This window comes from Crinia signifera, unplaced genomic scaffold (genome assembly GCF_055691185.1).
Source record: "Crinia signifera unplaced genomic scaffold, ASM5569118v1 HAP2_SCAFFOLD_94, whole genome shotgun sequence".
Classification (NCBI taxonomy): domain Eukaryota; kingdom Metazoa; phylum Chordata; class Amphibia; order Anura; family Myobatrachidae; genus Crinia; species Crinia signifera.
The window spans coordinates 132,570-146,912 of NW_028142850.1; positions in this window are offsets into that span (position 1 = coordinate 132,570).

The window sequence follows — 14,343 nt, forward strand, 5'->3', positions numbered from 1 at the left end:
AGGGTAAAAGCTGGAACCTGTGAATGAAATGTTCCCGACTTGGCAAGGTGCTTGGGGGGTTAAGCCAGAACCGACGGATGAGATGTTCTGGCCACGACGAGGTGCTTTTAGGAGTGAAAGCCAGAACCGACGCATGAGATGTTCTGGACGCAACGGGATGCTTTTGGGAGTGAAAGCCGGAACCGACGCAGAAAATGTTCCGGCCACTGCGTAATGGTTGAGGGGTGAAAGCCAAAAACGGAGCATGAGATGTTCCGGCCGCTGTGACGTTCTTATTTTCTACAAAAGTAAGTGAAAATTATAATTTTCACCTACATTGGCAGAAATGAAGTGATAATATATAGGCCCCATATATCACTTTCACACCATTGTACCCTATCACACTTGATTGGGATGTGGAAACTGGATCCGGCGAATAACTTGTCCATACAGTATGCAGCTATGTGCCTGGAGGGTGAAAGCTGGATTCTGTGAATGAAATGTCACCGCCTTGGCAAGGTGCTTGGGGGTAAAGCCGGAACCGACGGATGAGATGTTCTGGCCGCGGCGAGGTGTTTTTGGAACTGAAAGCTGCAACCGACGCATGAGATGTTCTGGACGCGACGGGATGCTTCTGGGAGTGAAAGCCGGAACCAACGCAGAAAATGTTCTGGCCACGGCGTAATGGTTGGGGGATGAAAGCCAAAAACAGTATGAGATGTTCCAGCCACTGTGAGGTACTTATTTTCTATAAAAGTAAGTGAAAATTATCATTTTCACCTACATTGGTAGAAATGAAGTGATAATATATAGGCCCCATACATCACTTTCACACCATTGTACCCTATCACACTTGATTGGGATGTGGAAAATGGATCCGGCGAATAACTTGTCCATATGCAGCTATGTGCCTGGAGGGTGAAAGCTGGAACCTGTGAATGAAATGTCACCGCCTTGGCAAGGTGCTTTTGTGGGTGAAACCTGGAACCGGCACAAGAAATGTTCCGGCATGATGGTTGGGCAGTGAAAGCCAGAACCGGCGCATGAGATGTACCGACTGCTGCAAGGTACTTATTTTCTACAAAAGTAGGTGAAAATTGTTATTTTCACATGCTTTGGTAAAAGAAAAGTGATAATTTTTAGACCCCATATACCACTTTCACACCGCTGTACCCTTTCACATTCGATTGGGGTGTGAAAACCGGAATCTGGGAATAACTTGTACGCAGCTATGTGCCTGGAGGGTAAAATCTGGAACCTGTGATGAAATGTTCCTGACTTAGCAAGGTGCTTGGGGGTTGAAGCCGGAACCGACGGATGACATGTTCTGGCCGTGACGAGGTGCTTTTGGAAGTGAAAGCTGGAACCGACGCATGAGATGTTCTGGCCGCGACGGTATGCTTTTGGGAGTGAAAGCCGGAACCGACGCATGAGATGTTCTGGCACGCGACGAGGTGCTTTTGGGAGTGAAAGCCGGAACCGACGCAAGGAATGTTCCGGTCGCGGCGTGTGAGTTACTTATTTTCTACAAAAGTAGGTGAAAATTGTTAGGTACTCTTTACCTAGAAGGGCGCCCGTCGCGGGCATCGCGGGTACATTTATGTCTGGCCGCGACGCGACCGACGCGATGCCCGCGATTTCCCATTGAAACCCATGTTAAACATGGAAATCGTGTCGGTCGCGTCGCGGCTGGCCATAAATGTACCCGCGATGCCCGCGACGCGATGCTCCCGATTTACCATAGGAATCAATGTTAAAAGGCGCGATGGACCCGATTTTACTGTTAAATGGCTCAATGGACCCGATTTGGCCATAGAAATCAATGTTAAATGGGCCACAGAGGCCATTAACCCTTAAATGTCCCCCCCAATTTTTAACGCCACCCCACGATCCACGCGAACCCGAAGCGTGGCGAGCGCAGCGAGCCCGCGAGGGGCGGCGGTACGCGTCCTCCGACCTTTTCATGCCCTACTATCCACTAGGGCGTGGAGTGAGAATAGAATAGTGTGGCGAGCGCAGCGAGCCACCGAGCCCGAAGCGTGGCGAGCGGACGCGGATACCTTCACAGTTATACGCGTCCCCTCGCGTGCTTCACAGGTGTCCGTGGCGACGCCGACACCTGTGAAGCCCGCGAGGGGACGCGTCTACCTGTGAAGGTATCCGCGTCCCCTCGCGGGGCTCGCTGCGCTCGCCACGCTTCGGGCTCGGTGGCTCGCTGCGCTCGCCACACTATTCTATTCTCACTCCACGCCCTAGTGGATAGTAGGGCATGAAAAGGTCGGAGGTTGCGTACCGCCGCCCCTCGCGGGCTCGCTGCGCTCGCCACGCTTCGGGTTCGCGTGGATCGTGGGGTGGCGTTAAAAATTGCGGGGGACATTTAAGGGTTAATTGTGCTTATTTGGGCTCTGTGGCCCATTTAACATTGATTCCTAGGGCCAAATCGGGTCCATTGAGGCATTTAACAGTAAAATCGCGGTCAATCAGCCTTTTTAACATTGTTCCCTATGGGAAAATCGCGGTCATCGCGGGCATCGCGGCCATCCCGATTTACCCGCGATGACCGCGATGACCGCGATTTTTACCCCCGACGCCCGCGATTTCAATCGCTGGCGCCCTTCTAGGTAAAGAGTACCAATTGTTATTTCCACCTACTTTTGTAAAAAAAATGTGATCATTTATAGGCCTCATATACCACTTTCACACCGCTGTACCCTTTCACATTAGATTAAGGTGTGAAAGCCGGAAACCGACGCATGAGATGTTCTGGCCTGCGACGAGGTGCTTTTGGGAGTGAAAGCCGGAACCGGTGCAGGAAATGTTATAACACTTGATTGGGGTGTGAAAACTGGATCTGGCGAATAACTTGTCCATATGCAGCTATGTGCCTGGAGGGTAAAAGCTGGAACCTGTGAATGAAATGTTCCCACCTTGGCAAGGTGCTTGTGAGGTGTTGAAGCCTGAACCGACGTATGAGATATTCTGGCTGCGACGAGGTGCTTTTGGGGGTAAAAGTTGGAACCGGCGCAATAAATGTTCTGGCCGCGGCGTGGTGTTTGGGGGTGAAAGCCGGAAGCGGCGCATGAAATGTTCCGGACGCGTTGAGGTGCTTTGGAGAGGTGCCAGATCCGGAGCATGAGATTGTCATGCTTTTGCGATGGGCTTGAAGGCGGGTGAAAGCCTAAACTGGCGCATGAGATGTTCCAGGCACTGTGAGGTGCTTTGGGGGGTGATAGTCCCTGACAGCTCCTCAAGACTGGCTGCTGCAGAGCACATACCCGGGGACCTGCTCAGTTTGTAAAACTGAGTAACGGGTCCACAGTTAAGGGTCTAATATGTGCTGTAGCATGTATTTGCAATCACTGGGGCAGGAACTGATAAGGATGACTTGTGTTGTCTGTATAGTACTGCATTTATGTGTGTTACGATGTAAGACACATTATTAATAAATATGCATGTATGTCATGAACATATTATCGCGCCTCCTTCTTCTTTTTTTCAGGTAGACCTTCTCCACGAATGAATTGTGATGTCAACTACTTACCCAGCTACGTCTCTGGACTACTGTGACATCATTTTTACTACAGCATATTCCAAACGTCAAATTGCAGGAGCAGCTACCCACAACAGGTAAGCAGGCGCGATAATATCTTCCTGGCATACATGTATATTTATCAAATATGTATGGTCTTCCTTAAATTATGTTTAAAGTTTGATGAATTGAGGTCCTTATATTATTTTATGCAGACAGCGAGCCAAATCAGGGCTGATATCAGTGCGGGAGATAGCAGTGATATTGTCTGCATTGCTTTTTTATTGAATGTCAGTAATACTTTTTCTACTAAAGTAGGTGAAAATAATAATTTTCACCTACTTTGGTAAAAAAAAAAAAGTGATAATTTTTAGGCCCCATATACCACTTTCACACCGCTGTACCCTTTCACATTTGATTGGGGTGTGAAAACCGGAATCTGGGAATAACTTGTACGCAGCTATGTGCCTGGAGGGTAAAAGCTGGAACCTGTGAATGAAATGTTCCCACCTTGGCAAGGTGCTTGGGGGGTAAAGCCGGAACCGACGGATGAGATGTTCTGGCCACGACGAGGTGCTTTTGGGAGTGAAAGCCAGAACCGACGCATGAGAGGTTCTGGCCTGCGACGAGATGCTTTTGGGAATGAAAGCTGGAACCGACGCAGAAAATGTTCCGGCTGCGGCGTGATGGTTGGGGGGTGAAAGCCAAAAACGGAGCATGAGATGTTTCGGCCGCTGTGACGTACTTATTTTCTACAAAAGTAAGTGAAAATGATTAATTTCACCTACTTTGGTAGAAATGAAGTGATAATATATAGTCCCCATAAACCACTTTCACACCACTGTACCCTATCACACTTGATTGGGATGTGAAAACTGGATCCGGCGAATAACTTGTCCATATGCAGCTATGTGCCTGGAGGGTGAAAGCTGGAACCTGTGAATGAAATGTCACCGCCTTGGCAAGGTGCTTTTGTGGGTGAAACCTGGAACCGGCACAAGAAATGTTCCAGCGTGATGGTTGGGCAGTGAAAGCCGGAACCGGCGCATGAGATGTACCGACTGCTGCAAGGTACTTATTTTCTACAAAAGTAGGTGAAAATTGTTATTTTTCACCTCCTTTGGTAAAAAAAAGTGATAATTTTTAGACCCCATATACCACTTTCACACCGCTGTACCCTTTCACATTCGATTCGGGTGTGAAAACCGGAATCTGGGAATAACTTGTACGCAGCTATGTGCCTGGAGGGTAAAATCTGGAACCTGTGATGAAATGTTCTTGACTTAGCAAGGTGCTTGGGGGTTGAAGCCGGAACCGACGGATGAGATGTTCTGGCCGTGACGAGGTGCTTTTGGAAGTGAAAGCTGGAACCAACGCATGAGATGTTCTGGCCGCGACGGGATGCTTTTGGGAGTGAAATCCAGAACCGACGCATGAGATGTTCTGGACGCGACGGGATGCTTTTGGGAGTGAAAGCCGGAACCGACGCATAAGATGTTCTGGCCTGCGACGAGATGCATTTGGGAATGAAAGCTGGAACCGACGCAGAAAATGTTCCGGCTGCGGCGTGATGGTTGGGGGGGTGAAAGCCAAAAACGGAGCATAGCATGAGATGTTCCGGCCGCTGTGACGTTCTTATTTTCTACAAAAGTAAGTGAAAATTATCATTATCATTGGCAGAAATGAAGTGATAATATATAGGCCCCATATATCACTTTCACACCATTGTACCCTATCACACTTGATTGGGATGTGGAAACTGGATCCGGCGAATAACTTGTCCATACAGTATGCAGCTATGTGCCTGGAGGGTGAAAGCTGGAACCTGTGAATGAAATGTCACCGCCTTGGCAAGGTGCTTGGGGGTAAAGCCGGAACCGACGGATGAGATGTTCTGGCCGCGGCGAGGTGTTTTTGGAACTGAAAGCTGGAACCGACGCATGAGATGTTCTGGACGCGACGGGATGCTTCTGGGAGTGAAAGCCGGAACCGACGCAGTAAATGTTCTGGCCACGGCGTAATGGTTGGGGGATGAAAGCCAAAAACAGTATGAGATGTTCCAGCCACTGTGAGGTACTTATTTTCTATAAAAGTAAGTGAAAATGATCATTTTCACCTACATTGGTAGAAATGAAGTGATAATATATAGGCCCCATACATCACTTTCACACCATTGTACCCTATCACACTTGATTGGGATGTGGAAACTGGATCCGGCGAATAACTTGTCCATATGCAGCTATGTGCCTGGAGGGTGAAAGCTGGAACCTGTGAATGAAATGTCACCGCCTTGGCAAGGTGCTTTTGTGGGTGAAACCTGGAACCGGCACAAGAAATGTTCCGGCGTGATGGTTGGGCAGTGAAAGCCAGAACCGGCGCATGAGATGTACCGACTGCTGCAAGGTACTTATTTTCTACAAAAGTAGGTGAAAATTGTTATTTTCACCTCCTTTGGTAAAAAAAAGTGATAATTTTTAGACCCCATATACCACTTTCACACCGCTGTACCCTTTCACATTCGATTGGGGTGTGAAAACCGGAATCTGGGAATAACTTGTACGCAGCTATGTGCCTGGAGGGTAAAATCTGGAACCTGTGATGAAATGTTCCTGACTTAGCAAGGTGCTTGGGGGTTGAAGCCGGAACCGACGGATGAGATGTTCTGGCCGTGACGAGGTGCTTTTGGAAGTGAAAGCTGGAACCAACGCATGAGATGTTCTGGCCGCGACGGGATGCTTTTGGGAGTGAAATCCAGAACCGACGCATGAGATGTTCTGGACGCGACGGGATGCTTTTGGGAGTGAAAGCCGGAACCGACGCATAAGATGTTCTGGCCTGCGACGAGATGCATTTGGGAATGAAAGCTGGAACCGACGCAGAAAATGTTCCGGCTGCGGCGTGATGGTTGGGGGGGTGAAAGCCAAAAACGGAGCATAGCATGAGATGTTCCGGCCGCTGTGACGTTCTTATTTTCTACAAAAGTAAGTGAAAATTATCATTATCATTGGCAGAAATGAAGTGATAATATATAGGCCCCATATATCACTTTCACACCATTGTACCCTATCACACTTGATTGGGATGTGGAAACTGGATCCGGCGAATAACTTGTCCATACAGTATGCAGCTATGTGCCTGGAGGGTGAAAGCTGGAACCTGTGAATGAAATGTCACCGCCTTGGCAAGGTGCTTGGGGGTAAAGCCGGAACCGACGGATGAGATGTTCTGGCCGCGGCGAGGTGTTTTTGGAACTGAAAGCTGGAACCGACGCATGAGATGTTCTGGACGCGACGGGATGCTTCTGGGAGTGAAAGCCGGAACCGACGCAGTAAATGTTCTGGCCACGGCGTAATGGTTGGGGGATGAAAGCCAAAAACAGTATGAGATGTTCCAGCCACTGTGAGGTACTTATTTTCTATAAAAGTAAGTGAAAATGATCATTTTCACCTACATTGGTAGAAATGAAGTGATAATATATAGGCCCCATACATCACTTTCACACCATTGTACCCTATCACACTTGATTGGGATGTGGAAACTGGATCCGGCGAATAACTTGTCCATATGCAGCTATGTGCCTGGAGGGTGAAAGCTGGAACCTGTGAATGAAATGTCACCGCCTTGGCAAGGTGCTTTTGTGGGTGAAACCTGGAACCGGCACAAGAAATGTTCCGGCGTGATGGTTGGGCAGTGAAAGCCAGAACCGGCGCATGAGATGTACCGACTGCTGCAAGGTACTTATTTTCTACAAAAGTAGGTGAAAATTGTTATTTTCACCTCCTTTGGTAAAAAAAAGTGATAATTTTTAGACCCCATATACCACTTTCACACCGCTGTACCCTTTCACATTCGATTGGGGTGTGAAAACCGGAATCTGGGAATAACTTGTACGCAGCTATGTGCCTGGAGGGTAAAATCTGGAACCTGTGATGAAATGTTCCTGACTTAGCAAGGTGCTTGGGGGTTGAAGCCGGAACCGACGGATGAGATGTTCTGGCCGTGACGAGGTGCTTTTGGAAGTGAAAGCTGGAACCGACGCATGAGATGTTCTGGCCGCGACGGTATGCTTTTGGGAGTGAAAGCCGGAACCGACGCATGAGATGTTCTGGCACGCAACGAGGTGCTTTTGGAAGTGAAATCCGGAACCGACGCAAGGAATGTTCCGGTCGCGGCGTGTGAGTTACTTATTTTCTACAAAAGTAGGTGAAAATTGTTATTTCCACCTACTTTGGTAAAAAAAATGTGATCATTTATAGGCCTCATATACCACTTTCACACCGCTGTACCCTTTCACATTAGATTAAGGTGTGAAAGCCGGAAACCGACGCATGAGATGTTCTGGCCTGCGACGAGGTGCTTTTGGGAGTGAAAGCCGGAACCGGTGCAGGAAATGTTATAACACTTGATTGGGGTGTGAAAACTGGATCTGGCGAATAACTTGTCCATATGCAGCTATGTGCCTGGAGGGTAAAAGCTGGAACCTGTGAATGAAATGTTCCCACCTTGGCAAGGTGCTTGTGAGGTGTTGAAGCCTGAACCGACGTATGAGATATTCTGGCTGCGACGAGGTGCTTTTGGGGGTGAAAGTTGGAACCGGCGCAATAAATGTTCTGGCCGCGGCGTGGTGTTTGGGGGTGAAAGCCGGAAGCGGCGCATGAAATGTTCCGGACGCGTTGAGGTGCTTTGGAGAGGTGCCAGATCCGGAGCATGAGATTGTCATGCTTTTGCGATGGGCTTGAAGGCGGGTGAAAGCCTAAACTGGCGCATGAGATGTTCCAGGCACTGTGAGGTGCTTTGGGGGGTGATAGTCCCTGACAGCTCCTCAAGACTGGCTGCTGCAGAGCACATACCCGGGGACCTGCTCAGTTTGTAAAACTGAGTAACGGGTCCACAGTTAAGGGTCTAATATGTGCTGTAGCATGTATTTGCAATCACTGGGGCAGGAACTGATAAGGATGACTTGTGTTGTCTGTATAGTACTGCATTTATGTGTGTTACGATGTAAGACACATTATTAATAAATATGCATGTATGTCATGAACATATTATCGCGCCTCCTTCTTCTTTTTTTCAGGTAGACCTTCTCCACGAATGAATTGTGATGTCAACTACTTACCCAGCTACGTCTCTGGACTACTGTGACATCATTTTTACTACAGCATATTCCAAACGTCAAATTGCAGGAGCAGCTACCCACAACAGGTAAGCAGGCGCGATAATATCTTCCTGGCATACATGTATATTTATCAAATATGTATGGTCTTCCTTAAATTATGTTTAAAGTTTGATGAATTGAGGTCCTTATATTATTTTATGCAGACAGCGAGCCAAATCAGGGCTGATATCAGTGCGGGAGATAGCAGTGATATTGTCTGCATTGCTTTTTTATTGAATGTCAGTAATACTTTTTCTACTAAAGTAGGTGAAAATAATAATTTTCACCTACTTTGGTAAAAAAAAAAAGTGATAATTTATAGGCCCCATATACCACTTTCACACCGCTGTACCCTTTCACATTTGATTGGGGTGTGAAAACCGGAATCTGGGAATAACTTGTACGCAGCTATGTGCCTGGAGGGTAAAAGCTGGAACCTGTGAATGAAATGTTCCCACCTTGGCAAGGTGCTTGGGGGGTAAAGCCGGAACCGACGGATGAGATGTTCTGGCCACGACGAGGTGCTTTTGGGAGTGAAAGCCAGAACCGACGCATGAGAGGTTCTGGCCTGCGACGAGATGCTTTTGGGAATGAAAGCTGGAACCGACGCAGAAAATGTTCCGGCTGCGGCGTGATGGTTGGGGGGTGAAAGCCAAAAACGGAGCATGAGATGTTTCGGCCGCTGTGACGTACTTATTTTCTACAAAAGTAAGTGAAAATGATTAATTTCACCTACTTTGGTAGAAATGAAGTGATAATATATAGTCCCCATAAACCACTTTCACACCACTGTACCCTATCACACTTGATTGGGATGTGAAAACTGGATCCGGCGAATAACTTGTCCATATGCAGCTATGTGCCTGGAGGGTGAAAGCTGGAACCTGTGAATGAAATGTCACCGCCTTGGCAAGGTGCTTTTGTGGGTGAAACCTGGAACCGGCACAAGAAATGTTCCAGCGTGATGGTTGGGCAGTGAAAGCCGGAACCGGCGCATGAGATGTACCGACTGCTGCAAGGTACTTATTTTCTACAAAAGTAGGTGAAAATTGTTATTTTTCACCTCCTTTGGTAAAAAAAAGTGATAATTTTTAGACCCCATATACCACTTTCACACCGCTGTACCCTTTCACATTCGATTCGGGTGTGAAAACCGGAATCTGGGAATAACTTGTACGCAGCTATGTGCCTGGAGGGTAAAATCTGGAACCTGTGATGAAATGTTCTTGACTTAGCAAGGTGCTTGGGGGTTGAAGCCGGAACCGACGGATGAGATGTTCTGGCCGTGACGAGGTGCTTTTGGAAGTGAAAGCTGGAACCAACGCATGAGATGTTCTGGCCGCGACGGGATGCTTTTGGGAGTGAAATCCAGAACCGACGCATGAGATGTTCTGGACGCGACGGGATGCTTTTGGGAGTGAAAGCCGGAACCGACGCATAAGATGTTCTGGCCTGCGACGAGATGCATTTGGGAATGAAAGCTGGAACCGACGCAGAAAATGTTCCGGCTGCGGCGTGATGGTTGGGGGGGTGAAAGCCAAAAACGGAGCATAGCATGAGATGTTCCGGCCGCTGTGACGTTCTTATTTTCTACAAAAGTAAGTGAAAATTATCATTATCATTGGCAGAAATGAAGTGATAATATATAGGCCCCATATATCACTTTCACACCATTGTACCCTATCACACTTGATTGGGATGTGGAAACTGGATCCGGCGAATAACTTGTCCATACAGTATGCAGCTATGTGCCTGGAGGGTGAAAGCTGGAACCTGTGAATGAAATGTCACCGCCTTGGCAAGGTGCTTGGGGGTAAAGCCGGAACCGACGGATGAGATGTTCTGGCCGCGGCGAGGTGTTTTTGGAACTGAAAGCTGGAACCGACGCATGAGATGTTCTGGACGCGACGGGATGCTTCTGGGAGTGAAAGCCGGAACCGACGCAGTAAATGTTCTGGCCACGGCGTAATGGTTGGGGGATGAAAGCCAAAAACAGTATGAGATGTTCCAGCCACTGTGAGGTACTTATTTTCTATAAAAGTAAGTGAAAATGATCATTTTCACCTACATTGGTAGAAATGAAGTGATAATATATAGGCCCCATACATCACTTTCACACCATTGTACCCTATCACACTTGATTGGGATGTGGAAACTGGATCCGGCGAATAACTTGTCCATATGCAGCTATGTGCCTGGAGGGTGAAAGCTGGAACCTGTGAATGAAATGTCACCGCCTTGGCAAGGTGCTTTTGTGGGTGAAACCTGGAACCGGCACAAGAAATGTTCCGGCGTGATGGTTGGGCAGTGAAAGCCAGAACCGGCGCATGAGATGTACCGACTGCTGCAAGGTACTTATTTTCTACAAAAGTAGGTGAAAATTGTTATTTTCACCTCCTTTGGTAAAAAAAAGTGATAATTTTTAGACCCCATATACCACTTTCACACCGCTGTACCCTTTCACATTCGATTGGGGTGTGAAAACCGGAATCTGGGAATAACTTGTACGCAGCTATGTGCCTGGAGGGTAAAATCTGGAACCTGTGATGAAATGTTCCTGACTTAGCAAGGTGCTTGGGGGTTGAAGCCGGAACCGACGGATGAGATGTTCTGGCCGTGACGAGGTGCTTTTGGAAGTGAAAGCTGGAACCAACGCATGAGATGTTCTGGCCGCGACGGGATGCTTTTGGGAGTGAAATCCAGAACCGACGCATGAGATGTTCTGGACGCGACGGGATGCTTTTGGGAGTGAAAGCCGGAACCGACGCATAAGATGTTCTGGCCTGCGACGAGATGCATTTGGGAATGAAAGCTGGAACCGACGCAGAAAATGTTCCGGCTGCGGCGTGATGGTTGGGGGGGTGAAAGCCAAAAACGGAGCATAGCATGAGATGTTCCGGCCGCTGTGACGTTCTTATTTTCTACAAAAGTAAGTGAAAATTATCATTATCATTGGCAGAAATGAAGTGATAATATATAGGCCCCATATATCACTTTCACACCATTGTACCCTATCACACTTGATTGGGATGTGGAAACTGGATCCGGCGAATAACTTGTCCATACAGTATGCAGCTATATGCCTGGAGGGTGAAAGCTGGAACCTGTGAATGAAATGTCACCGCCTTGGCAAGGTGCTTGGGGGTAAAGCCGGAACCGACGGATGAGATGTTCTGGCCGCGGCGAGGTGTTTTTGGAACTGAAAGCTGGAACCGACGCATGAGATGTTCTGGACGCGACGGGATGCTTCTGGGAGTGAAAGCCGGAACCGACGCAGTAAATGTTCTGGCCACGGCGTAATGGTTGGGGGATGAAAGCCAAAAACAGTATGAGATGTTCCAGCCACTGTGAGGTACTTATTTTCTATAAAAGTAAGTGAAAATGATCATTTTCACCTACATTGGTAGAAATGAAGTGATAATATATAGGCCCCATACATCACTTTCACACCATTGTACCCTATCACACTTGATTGGGATGTGGAAACTGGATCCGGCGAATAACTTGTCCATATGCAGCTATGTGCCTGGAGGGTGAAAGCTGGAACCTGTGAATGAAATGTCACCGCCTTGGCAAGGTGCTTTTGTGGGTGAAACCTGGAACCGGCACAAGAAATGTTCCGGCGTGATGGTTGGGCAGTGAAAGCCAGAACCGGCGCATGAGATGTACCGACTGCTGCAAGGTACTTATTTTCTACAAAAGTAGGTGAAAATTGTTATTTTCACCTCCTTTGGTAAAAAAAAGTGATAATTTTTAGACCCCATATACCACTTTCACACCGCTGTACCCTTTCACATTCGATTGGGGTGTGAAAACCGGAATCTGGGAATAACTTGTACGCAGCTATGTGCCTGGAGGGTAAAATCTGGAACCTGTGATGAAATGTTCCTGACTTAGCAAGGTGCTTGGGGGTTGAAGCCGGAACCGACGGATGAGATGTTCTGGCCGTGACGAGGTGCTTTTGGAAGTGAAAGCTGGAACCAACGCATGAGATGTTCTGGCCGCGACGGGATGCTTTTGGGAGTGAAATCCAGAACCGACGCATGAGATGTTCTGGACGCGACGGGATGCTTTTGGGAGTGAAAGCCGGAACCGACGCATAAGATGTTCTGGCCTGCGACGAGATGCATTTGGGAATGAAAGCTGGAACCGACGCAGAAAATGTTCCGGCTGCGGCGTGATGGTTGGGGGGGTGAAAGCCAAAAACGGAGCATAGCATGAGATGTTCCGGCCGCTGTGACGTTCTTATTTTCTACAAAAGTAAGTGAAAATTATCATTATCATTGGCAGAAATGAAGTGATAATATATAGGCCCCATATATCACTTTCACACCATTGTACCCTATCACACTTGATTGGGATGTGGAAACTGGATCCGGCGAATAACTTGTCCATACAGTATGCAGCTATGTGCCTGGAGGGTGAAAGCTGGAACCTGTGAATGAAATGTCACCGCCTTGGCAAGGTGCTTGGGGGTAAAGCCGGAACCGACGGATGAGATGTTCTGGCCGCGGCGAGGTGTTTTTGGAACTGAAAGCTGGAACCGACGCATGAGATGTTCTGGACGCGACGGGATGCTTCTGGGAGTGAAAGCCGGAACCGACGCAGTAAATGTTCTGGCCACGGCGTAATGGTTGGGGGATGAAAGCCAAAAACAGTATGAGATGTTCCAGCCACTGTGAGGTACTTATTTTCTATAAAAGTAAGTGAAAATGATCATTTTCACCTACATTGGTAGAAATGAAGTGATAATATATAGGCCCCATACATCACTTTCACACCATTGTACCCTATCACACTTGATTGGGATGTGGAAACTGGATCCGGCGAATAACTTGTCCATATGCAGCTATGTGCCTGGAGGGTGAAAGCTGGAACCTGTGAATGAAATGTCACCGCCTTGGCAAGGTGCTTTTGTGGGTGAAACCTGGAACCGGCACAAGAAATGTTCCGGCGTGATGGTTGGGCAGTGAAAGCCAGAACCGGCGCATGAGATGTACCGACTGCTGCAAGGTACTTATTTTCTACAAAAGTAGGTGAAAATTGTTATTTTCACCTCCTTTGGTAAAAAAAAGTGATAATTTTTAGACCCCATATACCACTTTCACACCGCTGTACCCTTTCACATTCGATTGGGGTGTGAAAACCGGAATCTGGGAATAACTTGTACGCAGCTATGTGCCTGGAGGGTAAAATCTGGAACCTGTGATGAAATGTTCCTGACTTAGCAAGGTGCTTGGGGGTTGAAGCCGGAACCGACGGATGAGATGTTCTGGCCGTGACGAGGTGCTTTTGGAAGTGAAAGCTGGAACCGACGCATGAGATGTTCTGGCCGCGACGGTATGCTTTTGGGAGTGAAAGCCGGAACCGACGCATGAGATGTTCTGGCACGCAACGAGGTGCTTTTGGAAGTGAAATCCGGAACCGACGCAAGGAATGTTCCGGTCGCGGCGTGTGAGTTACTTATTTTCTACAAAAGTAGGTGAAAATTGTTATTTCCACCTACTTTGGTAAAAAAAATGTGATCATTTATAGGCCTCATATACCACTTTCACACCGCTGTACCCTTTCACATTAGATTAAGGTGTGAAAGCCGGAAACCGACGCATGAGATGTTCTGGCCTGCGACGAGGTGCTTTTGGGAGTGAAAGCCGGAACCGGTGCAGGAAATGTTATAACA